We start from the raw sequence: 14,584 nt of genomic DNA, 5'->3' as shown, positions 1-14,584 counted from the left end.
AGTTTATTTGTGAAAACACTAAATGGCCAATGGCCAATCTCAAATATCAAAGACTAGGGGAAAAAATTAAGAATGAACACAAATTGGAACAGTGCTTAAACTTGAAGATTGTAGAGTGAGAGACAAATAGAATAAACTTTATTTTGGATTTAATGTAAGCGGTTTTACATATTGAATAATCTTTTAAGTATTTCAGTAGGTGCCAAAAAGCTTAGAGAGTAACCATGTTACAGTTTCAATGCTCGACACTTTAAATTCCAAAGAAAATGCATATCCACATACCTAGTAGCTTCTATATGATTGTGGACTTTAGGATACCGTGTTGTGATCCAAATGCTACTCTAAATGGGTCTAAATATTGGATTGACAGGATGAATAGAAATGAAGGCCAATATCTGAAAATGTTTTTACAGATTAACCCACTAGATAGAGGCAATGTGTTATTTAGACCTTATAAAAAAAATGGTTGTATTAGTTTAACAGGAACAAGAAGTATAATATTGAACACCTTCAATTCAAAGATAAATTCACGTTCACATGAGGATATAAACTAATTCATAACTTTTAAATTAATTAAAAGTTTTTTTTTTTAAATGGTTGGTTATTTTCTTTTGGTTCTCCTGTAGTTGTCTCTGCAGGGAGAGCACAGATAGAAAGATTCCTTGTTATTTATTTTCTGTGAGAATGGGATGGGAGATAAATGTGCATGGAGGTGTAGGGATTGATATTTTCCTACCCATGGATCATCAGCAAAAGGCTAGGGATGTGCTCTTATATTACCTCCAATTGGGTATGACTGCTTTCAAGGCTACTGTTCCTGCTATTGATGTTGTTGAGCTTGCTGTAAGGGAGCTTCAAAACAACCCTATTTTCAATTAAGGTTGTGGCTCATCATTATCTACAAAAGGCATAGTTGAAATGGAAGCTAGCATAATTGAAGGTTCTAGAAACAAGGGTGGAGCAGCTTCTGGCCTTACTGTTAAAAATCATATTTCCCTTGCCAAGCTTGTGATGGAAAAGTTTAACACCTCTGACTGTCGCCATTATTCTGCAGAAATGATGAGACAATCATGTGTTTCGAAGGTATATATCTTGTAATAAGATTATAAAGGGGATGGAAAACAAGAAAGTGAGGTTGGTCTCCATCAACAGTGATTATAATACACTTAAGTGTTGGTTTAATGAACACTTTGTGTTTTACGCTCAAACTGCTCTTGACTGTCATCTTGTTCAGGCAAGTTTTCTTGTTGTTTAGTGCATATTTAACTTAATATATGGATTCAATGAATGTGAAACTTGGTTGGTAAGTATTGTAGAAATAGCTATATTTTATTTGGATCAAGTTTTGACCTTGGCCATGAGCTAAGGAAAGAGTTCTAATGACTTTTTAGTAAACTATTGTAAAAACCCTTTGTTAAAGAGTCCATTGTAAGGATTTGCAAATATATCAGAGGTTAACTATTGGAATTTTTTGATTTTTGGATAATCTGAGAGTAGATTCAGGTTGTTTGCCTCAAATCAAATGGATTTGCATTATGCAAGTAAAATGATGCCCTAACAACTATGACAATGGAATTTCTGAGTGTTTTTTATGACAGTTATTTTAGTCTCTGTTTGAAGGGCATATCACAAGATTCTACAGTTGGATCTCCTTCAATTTTGGATATATTTTTACAGTCCTAGTTCTAAACAGTCTAACCGAAGCAATTTGCAATATGTTCAATGGTAAGAAAGTTACAAATGTCTTAGTTGAGTGTTATCTAAATTACCAATAATATTATTTTGACAACAAAAAACCAAACACCAATTCTTGTTGGTATGAATTTGAATTGAAACTAGTATGAAAGTTGAATGTTGTTGTTACATGGAAGAGATAAAGCTTCTTTTGATGAATTAATGACAAAGTGAATACAAAAACATGATGGTGTTTCTGTAATGTTTTTAAAAATAGAGTTCTTGACAAATAAGGGCAACAGACTTGGTGAAGTATGAAACCTTTGCAGACAATGGTATTGTTCCCTTAACTAGTCAACACTGAAATGTTTTCTATCTGAATCCAACGATGACAGAAGTTAACTCAAGAACATGTGTTGAGGAATGATTTACAAGTGATGGTAATATTGGAGGTTTACCATGACTACACTATAAATATCATTACCAAAAGCTATATCCTCATAATTCTCATAGAATATTAAGATAAAGTTAACTCAAGAACAAGTGTTGAGGAATGATTTGCAAGTGATGATAATATTAGAAGTTTACCATGACTACACTATAAATATCATCACCAAAAGCTATATCCTCGTAATTCAAGCCACTTAAACGTAGTTTTATCCACAACGTAAGTATATTCCTTGGGGTTATTTTTGGCTGTGCATTTGATGATTTGAGGAATTTTTTATCTTGTTGTCAAATATTAATCACTTCAATTCAAAATTTGCACAGTATAATTGATAACTCAGAATGTTTCTAATTGCAGCAATGCAGAGTGTAGATGCATCGTTCACAAAGTGTTTTCAGGTGTTCTAAGATCAGATGTCATATGCACTATATGCAACTCCACTTCAACAACTTATGACCCTTTCTTGGATATTTCCTTGGATTTGGAACCAAGCACCGTATCCTCGAGTAATCTGGCAGATTTGTGCGGTGGCAGTTTGAGGGGTGATCTGTTCAAGAAAGGACATATAACTGGCACTTCCACCCTTCTTGGTTGTTTGGATAGATTTACAAGGCCTAAAAGACTTGGCTCAAATGAAGAATTTTACTGTAAGCATTGCCACACATGCCAGGAATCGATTAAACAGATGTTTGTGAAGAAGCTGCCATTGGTATTGTGCTTCCATATCAGGAAATTTGAACACTCAACAGCCCAGCGCACCTCAAAAAAGGTTGACCGATACATGCAATTTCCTTTCAGTTTGGATATGGCTCCTTACATGTCCTCTTCCATTGTCAAGTTAAGATATGGCAACAGAATTTTGACTGTTGAGCCTAACGTTGGCATGCCTCCAATGTCTTTGTTGGTAAACAGACTTGTTCTTTCCAGTTTTGACTCACAAGTGCCCTAATTTGTGAACGAATTCTGATTACAAAAATTTGGAAAGTGGCTTCTTGAAGATTTACTTTCCTCTGAATTTTTGGGTACAGCTCCCTATTGTGAAATTTGCAATGAATTTTGTTTATTCCTAAATCTAAATAGGGTATGTTCTTAACCAAAGAACAGGAGAGGTAAACTAAGTAAAACTTACAAGGGATTCAACTTAGGCAAGAAGTAATGTTTTGAGAGTTAGTTAAGTCTAATGAACTCACACATCTTATGAATTCATAGTTAATATGCACTAAGACTAATTGATCTATCCAGGAACTAATTTGCGGAGAAAGGTTATGTTGAATGAAAACATCTAAAGGATCTCTTTGAGTTTTAAGTGACAATTCATATCATATTCAACTCGCTGTATTAAAACAGGGGAAATAAAACTCTATTTATTCCTCGTTTCAATACAAGATAAAGAGAAACAACAAGCTAATAACAACTATTACAAATGGAACAGAAAATGGTTGATACAAAGATACCATTCAATTAACTCTGCAACATCAAGTACTTCACACCAAAAATTTGCCAACCTTTTATTAATCTTTCACTATCATACATATAGGATTTCGAGATGACCGTTACAATGGAAGTTTAATTGGTTCATCTTCTCAAAACGGACAAATGGCAAAGAGCCAGTTCGTCTATTACAATGATTACAAAACAAAAATGGAAAGGGCGGAATATGAATCACTTCGCCTTCTTCCCCCTTCTGCTTTTTCCCTATAGGCTTTGGCGGCAATAATGATCAGAATCAGCTCTTCATGTTTATGGACATGCACATTTGTGTACCTCAAGAGCCACTTAGAATGCTCTAGGGCCAGATCTCTGACGGCGCCCAACCGATTTTGAAGTTCTTCCATGGCCACATGCACACATCCGCCAAGCTTCTGAAGCTCAAAAATTCTATCCTAACGACTAGCAGTTATTCCTGTCAGCTCATCTAAGAAGTTTGTGAAGTTTGCCTACATGACAGTCACCCCAATTATTGCCTTCCCTTGTCCACTAGACTATGAATTAGTATGCAATCCTTTTATCAGTTCATAGTCTCTGTCCTGCTCTTTCTTTTCTTTAGCTTCAGTTTCTTTAAGTCCTTCTTCCACCACCATAATCATTTCAGATTTGAACTGCATACTCTGGAACCACTCAACTAGGGGCTCATCTCCTTTGGGTAAAATCTTCGCTTCAACAGCCTCCTTCACTTTCATGTGGATGATCATTTTCAACAAAGAGACACAATCATCACTCTTGACCTTTTCTGCAGCCAAGGTAGCCCTATTTGATGATATATTATCTTTCTTTGTTTCCAATCTTAAAATAGCATTACCACTTTGGTCTATAACAGAGAGTCCTTCCACCTTGATCTTCTCCCTCCACTCTCTGTCGATTTGCCCAAAATGGTTGTCTTCTTGGAGTTGAGATATAAGTGGCTGGACATCTGCAGCAATGGGGTTTAGTCATGGGCATCCTGGAGATACTCGCCAACAGAGTGACCAATTGTCTAATATACCCATTCAACTCTTGTATCTTTGCTTTCATCCAAACCTTTGACAACTTAAGACTTTCTAGTTGTCCTTCAATCACCTTGTTCGTGGACTTCCATAAGCTAACTTTGGTATTGTGTCTGGCTTCTCTGAGATCTACTAAATGCATGGTGAAATCCTCTGTAGTCATATCCTCAATCCTTCCTTCTTTGTTAGGTTTGGCTATCTCCATTGTTAAATGCCCTGTTTCAAGATCCTGCCCGAGGATAGACAAAGTCTTCTATTTCTTCACCTTAGTCAATGCGCATCCAGAATGAACAGCAAAGGATAGGGTATCCTTGCCGGGAGCACCTTCGTCTTTCGTCTTTCTCTTCCTATCCAAAGTGTCTTCTAACCATGTGTCTGTGCCTATCACCTTGGAGGTCGTCCCAAGAGAGTCTATGCTAAACATTTTCCTTTTGACCGGAGTAATTGTTTTCGCAGTTGAAGAGAAAGGATCCTTTTGAGCTTAAGAGACAAGTTTTGAGGACTCTTAGCCTTTCTCTATCTCTACAGTCTTCTTGGCTGCTTCATTTGACTTAGTGGACTCACTATCACTACTTCCTCCATCACCCAAGTCCACTACTTGCACATGAGGACTACTTGGAAGGAGAAGTGCAAGGCTTGTAGATGGGACTAGACTACTAGTAGGTGAAGGAACTGGGGTAGCAGTGCTATCTTTTGGCTCTTCTACCTTCTTCTCAGCTTCTGGTTGGGCACCAATCAATGGAGAAGAGCCATCTTGACAAGTCTTAGCCAAAGGAATGTTTTTATCTGGAGGTTGGTCACCTCCACCTGCCGGTTGAGTTGGTCCTTGAGTTATGGCCAGAGTCACACCTGATGTGTTAGCTTGTGAGGATGTAGGGGCAGACGTTGAAGGAGCTTGAGTGGGAGTGCTTTTACTTCAGCTTCTTCTTGTTGTAGTCCACTCAACCCACTTCCTAGTCCTTTTAACAATTCGAGCCATCATAACATCTAGATCATCTCCAACATCTTGGTAGGGCTTTGAACTGATAGGGGTATTTCTTAACTTTATTAAATATGTATTACTATACATATTTTGCCCATCATCTTCAATTCCTTCAACATCAAGGTTGATTTTATACATTTTTACTTGATCTACTGTGAGCCTGGCGAAAGCACAGTCACGGCTCTCGAACTCATCTCTACAATCGGCCCAGTAGTCTTCAACAGTGGTGACATGTTTGATCACACTACGAATCTGGAGAACATCTCTTGCATATCTGTTTGGATCAAACATAGGTCTCAAGACCTCGTACATCTCCAATTGATACTTCATTTTGAACACTTCTAACATGTTATTTGCATCAAAACGGGACGCGTAACTGAAAGCTCCCACCTTCATCGGAAACTTGTAACCTTTCTTCTTTAGACTCCCGCGCAGCACATTCACTTGGATTGCTTGCCTCACGATCTCGATCAGCACAATCATATCGCTTGGATACCTCGACAGCTTCAAGGGGAACACATCAAAAGCTGCAAGACACAAATATGAAAAAGATGAGAATTGGATGAAAAGCTTCCAAATTGACTAATAGCCGCCATTGCTTCTGGACTGAATCTTCTCTCTGGGCATCCTTGGAGCTCCCTACAAATTCTCATTGTAAATGCATCATTAACTCTTATATATTCGGCATAACTATTTTCCAGCTACAATGGGTAGAATTCATAGGACTTCACATCATTAGGGAAATTTTCCACCCTTGGGAGGCCCGACCATAACTGTAGAGAAGCTAACATGTAAATCAGAAAAGAGGGCATAGAAGGTGTTGTAGAACTTCACGACACTGAGAACATTGGATAGATTCTCACTTACCTCATGAGCCCAATCAATATATTGGGTATCTGAACAAATAACTTGTACCAAAAAGAAATATTGCTCAACGAAATTTAAAGCTTCTACCTCACCTTTCAATCTGTGCAGGAGAACCAGGATGTCTACAATCTCAGGTTTGAGATTAGTACCAAAAAGGGTCTTAGGGACCTTACTCTTGGCGCACCATGGCTTTTGAAACCATGACTGCATAATCTTCTTTCTCCAAACCATTTTCTTTGCGGAAAACTCAAAGACAACTCCACCAATTGTCAAATTTGAAAACTCCTCTCGTTCTGGAATTCGTACACAATTCACCACTATTTGTCTATCAATGGAAATTAATACCATATCATCCAGCAATACAATCTTCCTAGTGTCCAGGTTGTAATGATTTATGCATTCATAGATCAATTCCGGGGCTTGGACTGCTACTGGGAAACCAGCTGCTTCAACTAGCCCACATCCTCAAAGCTTCTCAGTTATGGGATGAATTGGCTCCGATCTTACTCTCTTCTGGAAGTCTTGCATATCATAGAAACAAAGAGAGGTGTTCGTGAAATTCTGTAATGCAGACTTGATTCCATTCAAACCATCAAAACCCACAAATCTTGTTGCCATTTTGTTCGTGGGTGAATTTCAAAATCTAGGAAAGCAAAGAATAGTAAATGCACAGATGCTAGCTTTTCAAACAAAAGTTGTGCAGATTAACAAAATAACAGTTTGAGTAAGAGCGGTAAATTTTGCAATTGTTCATAAATATCTATATAGGAGTTTTAATCCATCCATTAATCTTTAGAGTTCGTGCCACATGCATGAATTAAAAGAGAGGTCCATTATAGCAGTAAATGCATATTTTCAACAGATAACTTGATGTCCTTTCATTTTTCCGTTGGGCCAACGGTAATTTTCTATTCTTCATATTTACTTTCTCGTTTTCCACTAAGTTTTGGAAAATTATAAACAGAGTACTCCGTAAGGAAATATCCGCCAAATCAGATTCTGCTTAATGGATCTTTCCCGCAATGGTTAGATTGTTTCCATAATCATCTCAAGATGTTTCGCGTACAATTTGTTGCTTCCATCCGCTTACATACTTGATTTTCTTTAAAATCCGAAAAATCGTCTTCATGGGTTGAAAACCTGCCGAGGAGAAGACAATTTTCAATTCTCTGCCCAAACTTGCCTTTTAACCTTTCTTTTTGATTTATTCCCTCCTTTGGGTTCGGAGATGTCCATAAGGAGTGCGGAGCTTCATTAGGGACCCACCTTTCATTTCCTTTCCTTTAGAATTGCCTTTTGCGAAAAACAGACTTCATGGGCTGAAAACCCGCCGAGGAGAATTTAGTTTCTAGTTTTCTGCCTGGAGTGATTCTGAGAGTTGTGACGGATTCTAAATGCTTCCTGAAGTAGATAATGGTGAGAGGAACCTCAAATTGTCATAGGATACCATTCCACCTTACTTCGGCCCATATGTATCATTTGGTGCTCTTCGCGAGAAATCACCTTCGTGGGTTGAAAACCCGTCGAGGAGAAGGTGAAGTCCAAATTTCCGCAAGCCCTTTTTTATGGAGAAAATGATAGGCCAAAAGTGGATATGACTCTTGTGAATGATCCTTGCATGTTACAGGAATCTCCATCAGATTAGGTACTAAACTACCAGCAAAAACTCTCAACACAAAAGGAAAACCACCCGGCTATGAAATGTGGGGAAGGGGGGAGATGAAAAGTCCGATGAAGACTCCTTCCACCTAAGGGGGCTTGAACTTAGACTCGAACATACCTAGGAATTTACTAGGACACCAAATTTCCACTTTGCAAAATGATTAAGGGATGAAAAGTGGGGCAACAGCTAGCTCTGACTAGGGACTTGGGTAGACTATACCCAAGCAAGGAATCCAAAATCTTTGGCTTCGCAAAAATAAAAGGGAGCACACGACAAAACTAAAGCGAGGAAAAACAAGGAAAGGAGGAAAGCAAGGGTAACCTAACTAGGAAAACAAAAGAACAGGAACTAAACTTAACTATTGTACAGCACAGGGGTTACCTGTTCTCAATTTGAAATTTGATAAAGCTTCAGATCCTGACCATTGTAGGTTAGAGGTAGAATCACCATTTGGATATGCCAATTTAAATGATTTTTTCTCGAACGCCTGATGAATAGTGAATGGGCCTTTCCATAAGGTATCAAATTTCTTATGCATACCTTTTGGAGCTCTTCGCTTATCCCATAGTAACACACTGTCACCTACCATGAATTCCCGTGGTCTCGCCCTTTTATCAAACAGGTTTTTCACATGCATTTGGTGTTGTGTTATATGATCCACAATTTCTTATCTTTCCTCTTCGAGTTTGCTCAAGTAGAGAATCTTCTTTTCTAAACCATCCCTCTAAATATCATCTTCAATTACTGTCCTCAATTTGCTCGTAGCTAATTCCAAGGGTAATGGGAGATTGGCTTCAGTCCTGTAGACCAATTCAAAAGGAGATATACCAATTGCCCTTTTAGGTGTCACCCTATCTGCCCACAGTGCCTCATGAATTTTCTTGTGCCAAGTCTTCTGATCATCCGATGCCAATTTCTTGACAATATTCATCAAATTTTTGTCACTGGACTCTGCTTGACCATTTCCTTGTGGGAAGTAATCGGATGAATGGCTAACTGTGATTCCATGCTCAAAGCAAAAGTTGGTGATTTCTACTAAGGAAAAATACACCGCATTGGCCATCACCAGTTTGATGGGGACACCAAATCTAACTAATATATTTTCTTTAATGAATTTACGTACTACTTCAAAAGTAGTTTTCTTGGTTGCTTTTGCTTCTACCCACTTAGTGAAATAATCAGTCGCAATTATCACATATTGTTGAAGATGGTAGCTGCGATAGAGATCTTTATCTCTGGAAATATGAACGTTATTACCGTTATTGTTACGTTCAACTGAAAAGGACACTTAAGTTTTTTAATTTGTAATAATAAATACAAATGACGTGTCATTCACATGCTTTGAGGCATGAATATTCGTAGAGTCATTTTTAACTATAGGAGTTATGAGAAACTCAAGAGATCTTCGGTTAGAATATGAAGAGTCCCTTCTATTGTTATATATTCATATCAAGCGATAAGCATTGTACACTGAAAACATTTCATTATCAATAGAGATATTTTTATGTTGTGTGGCTGGGTTTTTTCCCTTCATTCTTGAAGGGTTTTCCCAGGATATTTCTGGTGTTCTCTATTTCAGTTTTTGTCTCTTTCTTATGTCTGGTTATTTTCATGGATTTCTGGGCTCTAGTTTCAACATGGTATTAGAGCTCTGATTCAATAACAACATACGAAGGAGTCTTTTCTGTTTAAAGTGATATCTATTATAATACTATTGTCGTTTTGAATTTATATTTTTTCCATTTCTTGTTCATTTCATATATGAAGCATACCCACCTGGAGTTTATTGGCGAACTGTGGACGTTTGTATGCATCGTTGGGTATCATTATATGAGGCATATATGCTTGAAATGGGGATACGGCTTTAGGGTTTCTGTAAGGCTTCTGTATTTTTATTTACAATGGCGAGTGACAGGAATATGGATCTGAATTTGAATCTAAGCCCGTCGTCGATGCCTCCATTGTCGCCACCTCATTTGGTGTTAGCGCTAGGGTTGGGAGCTGTCGCTGACGACTCTAATGATGGGATTTTGATTGGGGAAGATATCTTTCGAAGATGCTTGTGTCGGCGGCCATCTTGGTTAGAGTTGAATATTTTACCAGACAAGATTCTGGTAGTGATAATGGCAGAGGGAGAGGAGGAAGGGGTATGAGCACGGAGGAGGAAGATGAAGAGACGTTGCGCGGGTTCTTCCGGCATCCTGAAGTTCAAAGTTACAGATCTATGGGGAGGCACCGATGGAGGTGCAATGTAAGTATTAGGCCGAACTGAGCCCATGTCTCCTTTTATTATTTTTAGGGCTATCGATGATGGGAACATATGGAGTTCAACAGGATTCACAGATCTAAAAGGGCAAGCTCAAAGAGATTGGCTGCGATTCGAGAAAGAGTGGCTAGCATGGAAGGAATGATTGAAGCTTTGACTGGTCAGGCTAGAAATTCAAATGTGCATTCTGTTAGTACCAACACTAATGCCCTTGCGGAGAAGCAAGTTGTTCAAGGGGCAACTAGGATTGCCGTGTCAAAGTAGAGACCTTCTATATCAAGCACAAATGCCATCATACAGACAAGAAGCACAGAACAAGATTCTAGGAGGTTGTCTTCTCTACGAAGGAAGCAAAGAATGTACTGTTGCATGGGGTCACCGAAAGTCTTGTATTCATTCATTTCCGGAGGTATGATCGTGAAAAATGTAACGGTAAGGAAGACTAAATATTTCACCGCCTTTGTAAATAATGCATGCATCGGTCGACAACTTGGAAAGTCTCAAGGTAAAAATTGATTTCTAATTTATGTGCTAATTGTCATTGAGAATGGTTTATGCTGGCTTGATTTTTTAGGATGAAGCAATAAAATGAAAATTTTCCTTGCATCCAGAGGGTAATGCAGCTTGAGAGGGAGATTTTTTTAATGATCAAAATAAATTAAGTTGATCTAATCTCTCTTAGCTGCAGAATCTTTTAGCTTCAGAGGGAGCCTTCATAATTTAAGAGGGAGTGTTTATGGAACCCAAATCATTCTCATATATGCTTGTGGCAGTTATAAAATTTGAGACTTAAATGGAATCAATTCTTAGTTTGTTATTGTCTATTTTATTCTTGTGTGAATAAATGAGATTGTAAGACCAGCTATGATAACTCTTTCACTATGCGATAGTGAACATCATGTTGAGAGAGTCCATGATGTCATTATGTTGAGAGATTTCGTGATGGGAGTTGGATGTCATGTTGAGAGATTCCATGAGAGTTCACATTGAGAGAGCCCGTGAACAAAGGCTTAGCTATGAATCTTGCAAATCTTTTCATGTTGAGTGATTCCATGAATGTGATTGATCGTTACAGGTTTTCACGTTGAGAGATTCCATGAATGTGATTAATTGTTACAGGTTTTCATGTTGAGAGATTCCATGAATGTGATTAATTGCTACAAGGTTTCATGTTGAGCGATTCCATGAATATGATTGATTGTTATAGTTTTCCATGAATCTAATAGGATATATGGGATAAAATTTCATCATTAACATTTTGGTTGCAGTCTTTTGTGATTGTTCAACTAAAGATCTCTCTCTGGCTAAGAGTGAGTGTTGAAGATGGTAGCTGCGATAGAGATCTTTATCTCTGGAAATATGAACGTTATTACCATTATTGTTACATTCAACTGAAAAGGACACTTAACTTTTTTAATTTGTAATAATAAATATAAATGAAATGTGTTATTCACATACATTGAGGCATGAATATTCGAAGAGTCATTTTTTATTATAGGAGTTATGAGAAACTCAAGAGATCTTTGGTTAGAATATGAAGAGTCTCTTCTACTGTTATATATTCGTATCAAGTGATAAGCATTGTACACTGAAAACATTTCATTATCAATAAAGATATTTTTGTGTTGTGTGGCTGGGTTTTTCCCCTTCATTCTTGAAGGGTTTTCCCAAGATATTTCTAGTGTTCTCTATTTCAGTTTTTGTCTCTTTCTTATGTCTGGTTATTTTAATGGATTTCTGGGCTCTAGTTTCAACACATATTGGTGACCAGCACTAGATGTTGGGTTGATAGGCCCAATGAAATCGAGACCCCATTGTTGAAAAGGACCTTCGATGATGACAGGCCTGAGAGGCAAAGCAGTTAACTGGGGACACCCGGTGAACATCTTACATTTCTCACATTTTGCCACCTAGGAATAGGCATCCTTAAACATTCCCAGCTAGTAGTAACACTGTCTCGATATATTGAAAGCCGTGATTGAGGATGAGAAATGTCCTCCACAAGCTTCGTCATGAAATGTTCTCAACAGCTTTTCTTGTTGTTGTTTGTCTACACACCTGAGGAAAGTGCCATCTATAGCCCTTTTAAACAATTTGTCATCCCAAATTACATATCTAGTTGCTTTCAATTTGAAATCTCTTCTTTGTCTTGCCATCAAGCCCTCTGGACATTCCCCGTAGGTCAATAAGTAAGCAATATTCTCAAACCAGGAATCTTGCATGCCTACTGCTAATACTAGTTGTTTTTCTCCTGATTCCTCCGCTTCTTCAACAATTTTATTTTCTGCAATTGCTTTACACAAGGCATTGCCTCTCACTAACTTAGTAGGCTTAATTTCAATATCGTTCTCTTGCGTCTTCACTATCCATGTCCCTCTGGCATTACACCCTACAACCTATTGTGTCAATGCACTTTTTACTGCTACATCTAGGACATAGACCACGGAATGCGAGTGCAAAATGTAGAATCGAAAACTCTTAAGTGCTTTGACTACTGCAAAGGCATGTTTCCCAATTTGTGAGTATTTTCAACTCATGATTCTTCAAAGGTATGTTCATGAAAGCTATAGGGGCTTGTATTCCTTCCTTGTTATCTTGCATAAGTATTGTTGATAAAGTGTGTTCAGACTTCAGAGGCATAACAGTAAATGATGAAATCCCATTTATAATCCGGATGACATAATACTGGAGCATTAGCAATGGCAATCTCAATGTTCTGGAAAGCTTGTTTCCCAGTTTCATTCCATTTAAAACCTGAATTCCCTTTCATCATATCTACAATACATTTAGTAGTTTCTGCAAAATCGGGGACAAATCTTCTAAGGAAATTTATCTGTCTGAAGAATGACTTAACTCCTGTTTTCTTTACTGGCAGACTTAACCTTCGAATGGCCTCCACCCGCTCTGGATCAATTCTAATACCTTCCTGGGAAACTATATGACCCAAAAGTTTTCCTTCTGTAACACAAAAAACAGACTTTTTGGGATTAAGTGAGATTCCATGTTCTCAACATCTTTGTAAAACTTTCTTCAAATCTTCTATGTGATTTTTCCTTTTCTTTGAAAACACGGTGAGGTCATCCAAGTATATGACTATAATCCGATCCTTAAGATTTGCAAATGTTTTACTCATGCATCTCTGAAATGTAGCGCCAGCATTAATGAGTTCGAAAGGCATTCTATGGTGTATGCGAACGTACCCCATGGAGTAGTGAAGGTCATTTTGTGTTGATCCTTCTCCTCTACTTTTGTTTGATTGTACCCTAAGAACCCATCGAGCATGGACATCATTTCAGCTCCAGCTACTGTTTGCAATAGATAATCCATATTGGGAAGGGATAAATTGTCTTTCAAAGATGCCTAGTTCAAATTTCGAAAATCAACATAGATCCTTATTTCTCCATTCTTCTTCCTAACCGGCACTATATTGGCTACCTAGGTGGAATGATGGATAGGATAGATAATCCTTGCTTTTAACATCTTGTCTACTTCTTGGCATATGGCATCAACTACCTTAGGATTATAATTCCTTTGTTTCTATTGGAAGGGGACTGCGTCAGGCTTTAGGGGAATTTGATGTTTCACCTTCCCATCCCTGTAGCTTTTCAAGTCTTCGTAGCTCCAGGCAGATACATCTTGGTATTCTACAAAAAGTTGTCTAGCAACTTCTTTCTCCTCTGGTGAACAACACTTACCAATATTGATCATTTTAGGATTATAAGCATCTCCAATATTCACTCCTTCATATTCACCAGTAGTAGGCCCCTTTTCCGCCCTCTTTTGCTTTATGTAGGCATCATGTCTATTAAACTGTAATTTCTCCAAAGATACAAAGTATGGGGGAATGATATTAACTCGTAATTGGACTTCACCAGTTTGATCTTATTTTGGCTCATGATTAGAGTCTCCATTATTGTCTTCGTTAGACTAATGTTTGCAAGTAGCCTTGTCATTTTCTAAGAACAGCTGCAAGCTCTTGTCATCTTCAAAAACTTGCCAGGATTCTATATTATCTGGAACAGAGGCTTGATACACAATCTCAATCTGGTATTTCTTATCTTTGAATTCAGGATGGGGTAGCAACAGAGAAGCGGAAATAGCTAAGGAGTCAGCTTTGGTGTTGATCTGGCTTGGTACTACTTCAATAGCAAAGGCATCTAGGCCTTCTATTTCGTCCCAAACTCTGTTTCTATAGTTTTTC

At 37.9% G+C, this 14,584-nt stretch overlaps 1 long non-coding RNA gene across 3 annotated transcripts in view; it reads right to left on the bottom strand.

Moving 5' to 3' along the window:
- The window catches only part of LOC149570273 (uncharacterized), a 46,940-nt gene that overhangs the window by 20,254 nt on the left and 12,102 nt on the right, over positions 1-14,584 (bottom strand). The window lies entirely within an intron of this gene.

This window comes from Cupressus sempervirens, chromosome 3 (genome assembly GCF_028749045.1).
Source record: "Cupressus sempervirens isolate cs-2001-9-10 chromosome 3, ASM2874904v1, whole genome shotgun sequence".
In the NCBI taxonomy this organism is placed as follows: Eukaryota; Viridiplantae; Streptophyta; class Pinopsida; order Cupressales; family Cupressaceae; genus Cupressus; species Cupressus sempervirens.
Note: the sequence above shows the minus strand (reverse complement) of the source record. Positions and strands in the feature narration are given on the sequence as shown.